The following is a 12,954-nucleotide window of genomic DNA, read 5'->3' on the forward strand; positions in this document are numbered from 1 at the left end:
CTGCCATCCCTCTGTCTGCCATCCCTCTGTCTGCCATCCCTCTGTCCCTGTGTCCTTTTACTCTGGGGTGCCTTTGAATATCTATGGATTTAGTCTCCTCTGTGTCAGCCCTGGGGTCTTCGGGGTGGAGCTGAGGCCCTTCACACATGCTATTGAGCATATTTCCTAAGCTTTATAAACTTTATATACACAAGCACATTTATGAGTGCACACCCCAGGCATTCTGATCCAGTTGTTCACTAATACACAGTTATCTCAATTCTAAGCTTCAGCTTTGACTAAATATAGCTCTGACTAACATTGTGTAATCTTAGTAAGATTTGCTTTCATTGTTTTTATACATGTATTTCTGCATGTCCATGGGATATTACCTTTTTTGTCGTGGTTGGTGTGCTTTGCTTTTTTGTCCTTCTTTCTTGTTTCTTGCTGGTGTGGAAGCAGACTTGTAGGCTTGGTTCTGTATTTCCCATTTTTTTCATCGTTCCTTTTCTTTTCCATCCTTTTGTCCCCTTTCTCTCGCTCTCTGTCTCATTTTCTCTCTCTGTCTCTCTCCTGCCTTTAATTCTTTTAATTATCCCTTTCTTAACTCCATTTCTGTCTCTGTGTTTATTCCATGTTTTTTTCTCTAAGCAACTTCTAATAAAGTCTCATACACAACTACCAAGTGGAACCTTATAGCAACAGCCACGATGGTCCACTTTTCAAAGAAAATCTTTTTGACTATTACGCATTGCCCAGAAATCCATTCTCATTGCTATAATGGTACAGGGACAGGACATGTATAAATAAATAGATAAATGAAATATTTATTATTTGTCCTCAGTACAGAGACCAGGACCAGTTCTACAGGGACACTGGCCCCTTTTGGCCCCTGTCTTCAAACACCTATGATTATAACAGGTTCCTGGGTGACATATTTAATTGTTACAACCTGACTGTCCATGTATTCTAGTGAGCAGAACCATGTCCAAAACTCTTCTTTTTCTATCTTTGTCGTAAATCAGAGAAAAATGTAACAATCTAGGGTGCACCAATGACCACTAATACTGGGAGGGGCCAAGCTCTATTACTCCAGTCCTGACGCAGTCGGAGAACAGTCTGCTCACTGCAGCGCCTTTTCTGGCTTCTTAGAAAAAGGGTTTTAATTATAGAAATAAAATAACTGGAAATTTTAAAGGCTTCCAAACATATACTTGCATCAGCATAGATTCGTTTCCACAAAATATTTTCTCATGACAAATGATTCCTTCCAGTAGCAAACTGCATCAAATTCTACTTGTTTCATGTTGTTTTTCCATTTAATCAGCATTAGTGGGTGTTGTCTCCTGTATATGAAAGCAGCGCCTGTGCTAATCTAACCTGTCCTGGGTGTCACCTGCTTGTGTAATGTAGCTGAGCTTTCAGACAGCCTCAGTTGGAGCTTGAAGCCAGCGCTGTCAGCTGTAGAGAACTCTCCCTGTCAGGCCTGCCTCGTAAAATTTACTGCTGCAAGATGAAGACCGAGACAGCTATCCATGTGGGGTATACGATAGGAGAAAAAAAGAGGGTCATCCATACGGCCATCTATCTGCTGCATCTATCTACAGAATCTATTTGTCTCAGTTTCTTTGTCTTTGTTTGTCTCCAGGGGTGCTGCTCTGTGGCGAAATATTCATGGTACGTGCGGGGAGTTTGACAAGCTGCTTTGACACCTCCACTCTCTCCACCCTCATTTTCATTTCCTCTCTTGCGTCGGCACTTTACCTCACAGCTCCTCTGGTCTGCTGTTCAGTTATGAATTGTACGCTGAGTACAGTCAAGATAAAAAGAAACTATCAGCACATTGCTTTTACATTACTTACCTGAGAAAATAGGTTGTTAAAAATAGAAAGGCAGCATATCTTGGGGAACAATGTCTGAAAAGATTTCATTTGAGCTCTTATCACTTCTCTGTGAAGGCTCTCATGCTAAAATTGGCAATTTATTGTATTCTGTTTAAGATTTTTTTCTCATCTCTTCATAATGGAAATATTTCCAATCTTGGTTTGAAATCTTTGCAAACTTCTGTATTTGGTGTACCTGAGCTGTATAGTTGTGTGTCTTTCAGGTACTGCTAGATAAAACTTCACAGAGAGGTATTCTAACCACCAGAGTTTGGAATGGAAATCTGTATTTGTTAAAAAATATAAAACCTCAGATCATCAAATATGAGCCTCTGTTTATTACAGTCAAATCGATTAATCTGCTAAAAATTCCCTCACTTCTCAGATTTGGGCTTTAATTAAAGTTGTATTCATACCACAAAGTGTCTTGTGTATGATAATAACGTTACCTTTAGAGAAAAACCTCATAGGACTGGAAGTTCATTTTCAAAATACCAGTGTAAACGTGCATGTAGCTGGTCAGCAGTTATATAAAGAGTTTGTTTCCTGTTTTGATAACAAAGTTTTGCCCAATAGGTATCAGCTGTGTCGGACACAGCTCGCTGCTATGCTAGTGGTATTTTAAAGTTAGCAGATATGCAATCTGCACGACAAAATATTTGATCCACTGTTGAAAGGTGGAACAATTTTTTTAATGAGAACATTTTAAGACAACGATAGGCCCATGAGCAACATCATTTGGGTGGGCCAACACCCCCAACCCCACGCTGCCCCGCACCACCCAGTGCAACACATTGTACGTAACGGTTATGGTTTTAACCTATGCTCTGGATTACCCATAATTCCAAGTTGTATTGTAAAAAATAAAGTACTCAAATACATTGTTCTTTTAAGATCTTTATTGCGGTTTAAAACATATTATATTAGTGCATTTTTTACCAACCGCCTAATGTTCTATACACATATTATTATTACTATGTTATTAACATAGTAATTAAAAGTACCACTGTCTGCTTTGCTATTGGTGCCATGTTGAAACGGCTCACCATCATGTTGAAATCAATGTGTTGGGGTATAAATAAGGTCCAGTCAGTCAACCTAGTATGAGGTGGGTTTAAGAGGCGTTTTTCGCACCATTACATCTACAGAGAGACGTCCTAGTCCACAATTGCTTAGGGGGCTTACCGGGTGTCAGTGACAGGGCCCCTAAGAGGGCGGGGGCCCCTAAGCAACTGCAGTCTCTGCTTACCGATAGTTACGCCAATAGAAGTTTCTACTTCCATTTTTTGCTTTTTCGTCCCAAACTCATATAATCATAGTCCATTTCTATTAAACAGTGTAATGGGAGGTAAACAGTAGTTATTAACTTCTCATCTTTTCTAAAGAGAAAAGCTGCTATCTTGACAGGAGGTTTGTTTAAATCCATATCAGAGAGACAGTATTGATCAGCTCCTTGCTCTCTGCATATTTTCTCAACATCTTTGCGTTGAGTAATGATTAGCCCCGGGGGGAGAGGTAAACAGCAGCACAGAGAAGTTGCAAATCCTTTCTTCTTGGTAAGTTTTCGCAGACACCCTCGTTAAGTCATCATAACAAAACCGAGGCCTTTATTTTCCAACTGCAGAAATATCAATATGGATTTAGAAGTCTCCCTAAAGCCAGGTCTTCAGCTAATTAAATCTGTAATCACTTTGTACTGTAAAAACACAAGCGGAGGAGAGGAGGGGGGTTAAATGAGAGCCACTGGAACTTTATTTAACAAAGCTAATTGGGTCAGAGCTCCTTATTCTCATAAAGAACTGAGGTTACTTGGCATCCAGTTGGAAGGCTTACAGCTCTTTGCCCTCAAATAGTCAGACTCCCCGTGAGAGTGCGAACCAGAGTGTAGTCGCCAAGCTAACTATTGTTAACACTGCAGCAAGAAGACATGTTTAATTATTGCTTCATTGTTTTAAGTTGATTTTGTATATTGTGTAAGAGCATGGTGTTTGAGAGGCGCTCTGTGCTGAGACTGAATTCCAATAGTGGAAGGTGTCAAACAGACGGACAAATCCATGAATCATCTCTCTATTGTGCTCTTCATTAGCAGAAAGTGTGAATGTTATTCAGTCACTTGTGTCCAAATGATGTAATTATCTCCACATAGGCTCAATAGTTTCTAATTGTTTCTCAGAGGATCACTTGGAACCAGAATAATATAGAATAATTATATCAACGCAGTTTGACTCGCATTGTGAAAAGAGTTCTCCCTATTGAATAATGTTTGTCTGATTTTATTTCTACTTTTAGGTTAACGAATGTAGCCTTTTCCCAGAACAAAAGAAAAAAGAACAATTCGAAGTGTTCTCACTGAAGTTGTTAAGAGTTTATTATCGTCCGCACTCAAAAAAAAGTCTTGTACCAAGACACACAGAAAAGCCAATTAGATACAAAAAACATTTTAATTGTGGTAAATTGCCTGTACTTATATAGCACTTTGGTCAAGTCCTTAGACTTGACCAAAGTGCATCACACTACATTCAGTCATTCACCCATTCACACACACACTCACACTCTGATGGTGGCCAACACATTGTAGCCACAGCTGCCCTGGGGCTCCCTGACAGAAGCGATGCTGCCGTACACTGGCGCCACCAGTCCTTCTGACCACCACCTGTAGACAATGCAGGTGACGTGTCTTGCCCAAGGACACACACTAACACTAAAAGCCGTAGCCGTAGACTTTGCAGGACAAACACCTTCATCTGACACCACTGTATCATATAAAATCAGGTAAAGTTTTATCATCCTTAAGCTGACTTTATATTGGATTTTCTTTATATCAAATTGCAATTGATAATCTACCATTATTTAAAGTTATAGGGGACGATTTATGCGAATTTCTGAAAAGACCCACCCTCTCTACTTTAAAAAAATGCACATGCACAACTCTGTACCCACTCCAGAGAGGAAATGTCTATTGAACGTGTGCAACAGTATGCACGTGCCAATTTCTAGCAGTGATGTGACATGGATTTCTCCAAATACAATGCCAAACTTTACCTGTCCAATAGAAACTCCAAAACTGAGGCATCAGTTTTCATACACTTCGTAGACACTTTTCCTCTAATGACCCTTCAAAGAACCGTGGTGAGAAAGGTGAGCTTCAATGACTGTCTGAAACCACAGCTAACCACACCTATATGCCTGAAAGTGCACATGCAGAGAAAAAGACAGCTAATGGGACAAGCACGTAGGACGGCCTTACATATCACCAGAATGATTGATAAGTAGGAGGACCAATTATTTAGATGATCCATCTGCCAAAAGAACATCTTCCACTACACCTTTAATATAATTCAAGGTTTTTATTCAACAGACTAGGAAATTAGAATCTTTTCAAACTCAGAGTGTTTAATAAATGACGATTTACCAAGTGAATCATGTTTAGCAAATAAACCAAAATAATAATTAAAAACTTTGTTGTATGAGGCGTAACTGAGGAAATTCTCTCCCTAAACAGCAGGAGCAGCTACTGAGAGCAATAACACTGCCCCCACAGCAGGGATAGCAGCAGAACAGGGGAACCCTGCAGGACTTCATAAACAAAATGATTTTTTAGCTTTCATCTTAACAGAACATAATGTCTAATTAAATTCATTTAAAGGTTGTTTCATTTAGATCTAATCAGAAAATTGAGTCTCTTCTCTGTTGGTGCCCCTTGAATAGTAAAAAGCCCATATGAATACAACCCCCCCAATGAAATGTTAATATATATGTCTGTCTGTCTGTCTGTCTGTCTGTCTGTCTGTCTGTCTGTCTGTCTGTCTATCTATCTGTCTGTCTGTCTAGCAGTGTGTCAGCCAGTCACATGGTAACAGGTCAATGTATTCAGAATCAGCATGGGGAACATAGTGGCCTTTAAATACGGTTGTCGTTGTCAGTTGTCTGAACTGTCCGAAATGTTTTATTTACTACGTTTCTTCACTGCTGGACAGCACAGTAACAGCACGGTAGGGAACTCAGTTGTATCATCAGTAAGGTAAAGGGCAAATAGAGTTTAAAGATACACGCAATGGTTCAAAAAATAAAAATAAGGTCCTGTATTAGGCATATTTTTACAACACAAGAAAAAAAAACATTGTATTTTTCTATTATTGTTACAAGCGAAGGACACGTCTTCTCAATGGAACATTTTAAGATCTTTGTAAAACCTCTCAATCAAAACAAAAGAAAGATTTCATATTGACTCGGTTCTTTTCTTAGATTTTATTTTTTCAAAATGATTTTTCCAAATAACTGGTTTTTTTCAGATTGTATACTTTTATTATAAAATTGTTATTGCTATTATTATATTTTGATGAACCAATGGTGCAGACCCAAAAGTGAAGAAAATGTAATCAGTGAAATACAATTGGAAAAGACTGTAAGTTAACTTAAAAAAAATCAAATCTGATAAAAAAGGAAAGTTATGCTAAAATAAATTGTTTTGATTATAAAGTATCTTGTTTAATTCCTACACTAGATTGCATATAAAAAAGTGTTCTTTCCCTGTAACAATGATGAAAAAATTGTTATAACATTGTTGAATAAATAGTATACTCAAATTTAAAAATTGTGCAAATAAAAAACAGCTACTAGAGATGATGGCTTCAAAGGATTTTCTGCCTAGTACATTAATTTATCAAAATCATTCTGATGGAAACTGGGCAAAACATCCAAACACTATTTCTGTATATCTTGACACAACAGTGATACACAGAATCCATTATATTTTATTGATAGCACATTAAAGTTCCCATTAAAAAACAATATTTACCAAATGGCAGCACTTTGTGATATAGATAGAAAAGCCCAGCTATCCATTGGTGTGCCAGAAGAAACAAACACCTTATTAAATCCCACAGAAATGACAGATGAGCTAAAGAGTAGACACCTCGACAGGGTAATTCTCATTATTCACTGCCATCTGCCTCAATATGTTAGGCCAGAGAAGTCTCTGTCTGTGAATCTGTGTAACAAGGTTTCGACTCCTCCAGCTCTCCTTGTTACTCACATTTGCTTCTGTCCCTGGGGCTCTTTGTCTAAAGAGCCCGGACTAAACAAGCAGTCAAGGCCGAGCGCGGTCTGGCGACGTTAGCTCTGCCCTGGAGAGATCTTCACTACAACCTGATTTTCTTCCGGTCGCTTCCCTCACTCCCCAGACTGCACGCTCATTTTCACCCGGTGCTTGATCAAAGCCATTTCATGGCGACAAACTACAGTTTGATGGCGGAGAGAAAGATTTCAAAGTTCAGTTATTGCAGAGGCAATAAGGTGTTCTCGAAAAATTCAGTTTCATTGTTAAGTCTGGCAGATAATAGCCTCCATTATTAGAAACGATGCGTGACGTTGAAGTGATTTGATTGCAACCTCTGTCAGGAAACTCCACATTTTTGGTGTGACTGTAAAAGCAGAGCATTATAGGCAGCTTCTCTTCCCGGCTTGTCACATTCAGCTCACAGAGATCTGAATTAATATCAGCGATTGGTCCTCCAGTCACGTTCAGCCCCATCTTTTCACTCCAGCATCTGGTTTTAATTGGTGCGATGCTGTAAAGCTACAGCTGCTCTGCCTGTTAGGACAATAAATTACTCCAATTAGGAGTTAAACAAAAGAGGCTGTCTGACACCGCAGCCCACTGCCATGCCTTAAAATTGGAACGCAGCGGAATGAGGCCGTACCGTAACACCTGCCCCATCATTTCTCAGATCAAAACACAGCTCCGGTTCTGTTGGTTATGGAGAGAGATTGCTTTGCATGCCTTCTGTTTCCCTCTGTGGTCGGAGCTGCTAGCATATAAATTAAATACAGAAAGTGTCAGTGTTTGAAATCAATACAAGGAACATTGTGTAATTGCTAGACGGATGATTAATTGGTGTTTGCATCATGAGTTGTGGATACATCTAGGTTTTCTGGCAGCCGTCTGCCATATCGATGGCACCGGTAATGAAGGCAATAATGAGGGACGGTTCTGGAGGATGTGCAAAGGGAGAAACAATAGGAGCATCTGTGCCTCTCCATAGTTAGACTGTAATTGAGACCATATTTCATTTTGGGCTGCGAAAGCTTGCCCCACGCTGTACTCGCTGTCTACATTCCAGAAGGATGAGGCTTTTATTTTGCCGACGTAAAAAAAGACCTTCAGCAGCTTCGGCAACACAGGTGGTCTGCCGCTGGGAGGAGTTTGTGGCGGTGGCGGTCGTCGCGATAGGCCTGCTCTCCACGTCTCGGCCGTGCCATCCCTTTGCTTCAACACTTGCTGTGAGCATGCCATTAAGCCAGGAGAAGTTTGACAAGAAAAATGAAGTGTGCCATTTCCTGTGGCCTCGAGTGTCTCTCTGAATAATGAGCATGTTGCTCTGTCTCTCGCTCTCTCGCTTCTTGCCGTCAGATATACTTTTCTCCTTGAAATTTCTGTTTACTGATGATGGGGCCGGGTCTCCAGGTTGCCAATTGTGTGTGAAGAATAAAAAAAATGAAGTCTTAGAAACACTTCCAAAATTTGACTTCATTTTGGGAAATCCTAATTGGGAAGCCCTGGATAATTGTGGAGAAGCTGTGCTGGGAAAGACAAACACTTTATTCCGGAGCAGCATTTGGAGAGTTTGCACAAACCTTCTACAGTCTCAATTTCTGTAGAAGGTTTCTCTCTTTCAATGCAGTCTTTAAGCATTATTATGATTTAAAGCCAGATTCTTCTGATATACTATCTTGGCTTCTAGGGCTGGTTCTGAAAACGACCACCATAGGACACATTTACAATATAGCACGTTACAAGGTTAATATCATGATGATGATATTGGTGGTGGCTGGATCCATCTGCCTTATCAGTTCATTGAAGAGCTGAATGTGGGTTTGTATGGAGAGATTTCTGTTACTTTATTGTTGCAAAAAACACATTTTGTAGACTGAAATTTGGAAGAAAAAGAATGCAGTTCAGACATGAACGTTCATAAAATGTTGAAGAGGGAGCCTGCTGCGTTCCCAGATTATTCTATTTTTCATTTCACATTTATTTTTCAAACTGTTTTTTTTTTATGATTGAATCAATATATTTACTTTTGTTAAAAAAAATTCTGATTGGATTTTACAAATTGCACTTTTACAAAATTGCTTTACAAATCACAAAGTCTTTGCTTCAAGCCCAAACAAACGCTTGCTGTTGATATGACCACTAAAAATGTTGTTGCTAATGTCCAGCAGACTAACAGAAATGTGTCTTCTCTTGTCAATCCAGAGGAAATCCTCCCCCAATATAAAAGATCTCATCGGTAAAATCAATTTGAAAAGAAGGCAATTCATAAAACTCAATGTGAAAAACAGAATTTGAAAAAAAAAATTAAACATATAACCTGAATTTATTTTTCAATGCAATATGAAAATATGTAAACTTTTAAAATAGATTGTGTAACGAAATATAAAAAATAGATATGTAAACTAAATTTGAAATTATATATTTTTTGAAAACAAAATCAGAAAACAGCAAAATTATTAAAAAAATTTTTTAAAGGTGCAGCATTAATTGACAAGAAAAAAAGTTTATTATCAGGTTACAGAATGTTAATACAAATATTTTGAGTGTTTGTTTGCTAAAATCATTTTACCTTGCGCTGCAAGCTGGATTGTCGCAAGATTTGAGTTTTCAGTGTCACAACAAATCCATCTTAAAGGATTCCTGCTAATATGTCTGTCTCGTAACAACCAGTGAGTCGGACCAATGAAATGCCAGCAGTGTTTTTTAGGGCGGACACGTAGGAATGACGGCAGTCAGAACAACCTTGCCGAAGCATTACACACATGGCAAAGCTGGAGGACTCACCTGCCGATACAGTTAACTCGGTTTTAGCTAAAATAGCGTCATTTTCTCGTCACAAAGGAATCCCATTATGATCATTGTGTTTCCATTGGTCGCTCTCGTGGACGGCCATGTTGCCGAAGCTATTAAGTCTGAAACGACACAATTCTATTATGGAAAGCAGATACTAGCTGTCATGTCATCCAATCATTCTCGCAGTATTGTACTAAACGTCCCTCCTTTTCACGGACAGACTGAATGTATGTCATCCCAGATTGTTAACGTAGAACTCAGATCAGTTCTACACATATAAATCTAGCTACTCCCAGGTTAACAATCACTTGCTGTATGAGAGAATAGATCGTTAGCCTTCTGGTCTTTTGGAACTCATCTACCTTCAACAATGTCACAGTGAAATGACAAAATATTGAAACTGTTCTGTTTATTGTTGATTTACTTTGTCAAACGTCATTTTCTACAAAGTCCTGCTAAGGATTTAATCTTTTAACCCAGTTTTGTTAAAGCATTGATACAAAAAAATACAGGGTGATTAGCAGCGCTTAGAGTTTATCCCACCAATGTAGTCCCCGAATGTATCCGAGTTTCCCAAATAACCAGCAGCATTTCCAAATCCAGTATGCACACAGAAACGGGATGACAGTTTAAAAGATAAAAAAAACAGCAACCCTGCTGGAATACGTCCATGTCATCTACTGAAGTGCTGATAACTACTTGAGTGGCAAACAAAATGAACAAAATGAATGAAAATTCACCTCTACTGAAAACATGGTTTTATTCAAACAGCTTTTTACAGAACTTACCTTGTTTTTACTTCACTTTTAAACCAGTTTCTGATAAAGAAAATGTCAGATTTTGAGAAAAAATAATCCTCACAGAGTACTGCTGCCTAACCTATTTGGCTAAAAACAACATAACGGGGAAAAAAATCACAATGAAACCTTGATCATTTTCTCAAAGATGGATTTCAAAATTCTTGAGTAGTTTTCAAAACTTAAGATGCCCAACACATGGCAATAAAAAAAATATGGATAGAACAGTTTTGGTTGTACAGCATTCTCTTTTACAGATGAGTGGACTATGGCAGAGGCAATTGAGGAAGTGGCTTTGCTTTATTTGATGTGGTGATGGGGAAATAAAATGATTGACGGGAGGGAGTACACCTCAAAACATCATCCATGCAGTTCGGTCACCAGGATTACCATCCTACCTTATAATATTCTCTAGCTGGTTTTAGAATATTGGTCCAAGACTATCCAACATGTTGGAATTCCCTGATTTGTGATCGGAGGGGTCACAACATACTTAACACTATAAAGACACTACATGGCAGGATTATCGCTCCAACTATCTACCCCAAAAGGTTCCTAATATCAGGGTCTCACAGAAGGGCAAGATGGGGCAGAAATCCATAATATTAACTTGCCATTTGAATCAGCCTTTGTTGGCAAACCATACCTCACGGTCGATCAAGCGGAAAATTGTCTAATTAGTCCATCTTGAAACAAAATAAAAAACTGTATGCTGAGCATGGCGGCATAATTAAAAGTTAAAAACCTTTCCCAAGTGTGCACCCCTCCAGCCATATTCTAACAGGTCTTTTAGCTGTTTTTAGGGTGACTTTATTAATCGTTCTGACAGAAAAAAAAAGAAACGGCACACCTTATACTTCCTCACTCAGTCCTGTTTTCTCTGAACCACTAGAGACTCACATGACTGACCTCCACTAAGACAGCTGTGGTCCTGACTGTCGGAATCTCCCTGCTTATTATGACCGCTGTGCAATGGTAATGGGATGGAAAGTCTGCAAGGCGGTGATAGCACCATAGGAACGGATAGCCTATTACCCACCAACCTGCTCTGGTAGTAATGGTAAGACAGAGGGCACCCTATCTGTTATGGCGATGATGCATTTTAAACTGGAGCTACCGTAATATATCAGTGGACTATTATGGCAGAAAAGAGCATCCAGGGGGAGCTGGGCATGGTCATAATGCTGAGAAAATGGTGAGAAATATATACAGAGTGTGCCAAAGTGGGTTTATCATGATAAATTGAGGGGAGTGGTAGGTTTGCTCTCCCTGCTACAGTTGCGAAGGGCCAGCCAGTGTGTTCAAAGAGCGTGAATTGCCCAGGGAGAGCAAGACAATGAAGAGCGTGTGTGTACATGTGCACACGACAAACAAGAGCCACTCTGCAGGAGGAGAGCCTTAGTTAGCTGTCTGCTTGGCGCTCCGCCGCCCCTCTGATGTATGTTTATGGCCCATCATCTCTAGCCAATTACCCTGCCCCGGAATAGGAGCGCAGCGCGTCCTCATCAGAGCCGTCAGTGTCTGAGCGGGAAGACAGACAGCGACAGTTAACGTTCCTGGACATCCTGGGCAGAGCACTCTTCTCCCCAGGGGGCTCTGGAGATTCAGCTGAAACAGTAAAGCTTCAGAAGATGCAGTCTGCCAAGCCTACAGCTGCTCTGGGTTTTTAAGGCTATTCTTTCATTGTGTGCACAGTTTGGTGCCCCCGTGGGTGTGAACGAGTACGGTGTGGGTTTTGTGAGTTGGAACAATATTTGTGCAAACTTTTTGAATCTAGTGTTTCCCATGTGCTCTTTGTGTTGTCCCCCATTTTTAACTTCCAGGTTTAATTACTGCTGTTTGCACAATGCTAAATGATATGTGATCACAGCATGTTTGTGTTTGCCAGGTACTGAAGCAGCAGACGTGTTGATGAGTCCCGTCCATGCCACCCCTCAGAGTCTCTCCTACAAGCACATCTGAACTTCTTAAGGTAATCCCTCCTCTACTTCTATTGTTTTCCGCATGTGCTGCAAATGAGTTTTTTTCTGCGACAGCTGCCTTCGTTTGCTTTCCCAAAAGAACTGTTCACACACAGAGGGGGGAACTTTAAGAAAGGTAAACAGCGTCAAGCTCACAGCTCAGCTGCAATAAAAACTAATTTGCTTTGAGCAGACACTGGTTTATTATACTCTCAGCAAAGAGGTTGAGAATTACTTGATTAAAAGCATGAAAGTTTTAAAATTCAAATGTTTGACCTGTGTTGAGCAAGACATAGGTCAATAAACATCAGTGAGGACTTTTTGTATTTCTTCTGGGCTTATGGTGCATTCACACCAAAGGCTTTTGATCATCATGACATTTGGTTTAAATGCAAAGTCTATCAGAGACAGCATCAAGCAGCTTCAAGAGGTCCGACCACACGATTTAAGTGACAGGAGTGGCGATTCTCGTGTCAAAATCAGCA

General features: G+C 39.7%; 1 long non-coding RNA gene across 2 annotated transcripts in view; it reads left to right on the forward strand.

The window, feature by feature from the left end:
• The window catches only part of LOC107096711, a 137,148-nt gene extending 124,398 nt beyond the window's left edge, over positions 1-12,750 (forward strand). Inside the window, exon 4 of one of the 2 annotated variants that reach the window (XR_001481806.1) lies at positions 12,397-12,750. This is a non-coding gene — a long non-coding RNA (uncharacterized LOC107096711). The remainder of the gene's footprint in view (positions 1-12,396) is intronic. The other variant, XR_001481805.1, reaches the window with a different exon arrangement.
• Positions 12,751-12,954: the final 204 nt, after the last annotated feature.

Source organism: Cyprinodon variegatus, unplaced genomic scaffold (assembly GCF_000732505.1).
Source record: "Cyprinodon variegatus isolate N-32 unplaced genomic scaffold, C_variegatus-1.0 Scaffold644, whole genome shotgun sequence".
NCBI classification, from domain to species: domain Eukaryota; kingdom Metazoa; phylum Chordata; class Actinopteri; order Cyprinodontiformes; family Cyprinodontidae; genus Cyprinodon; species Cyprinodon variegatus.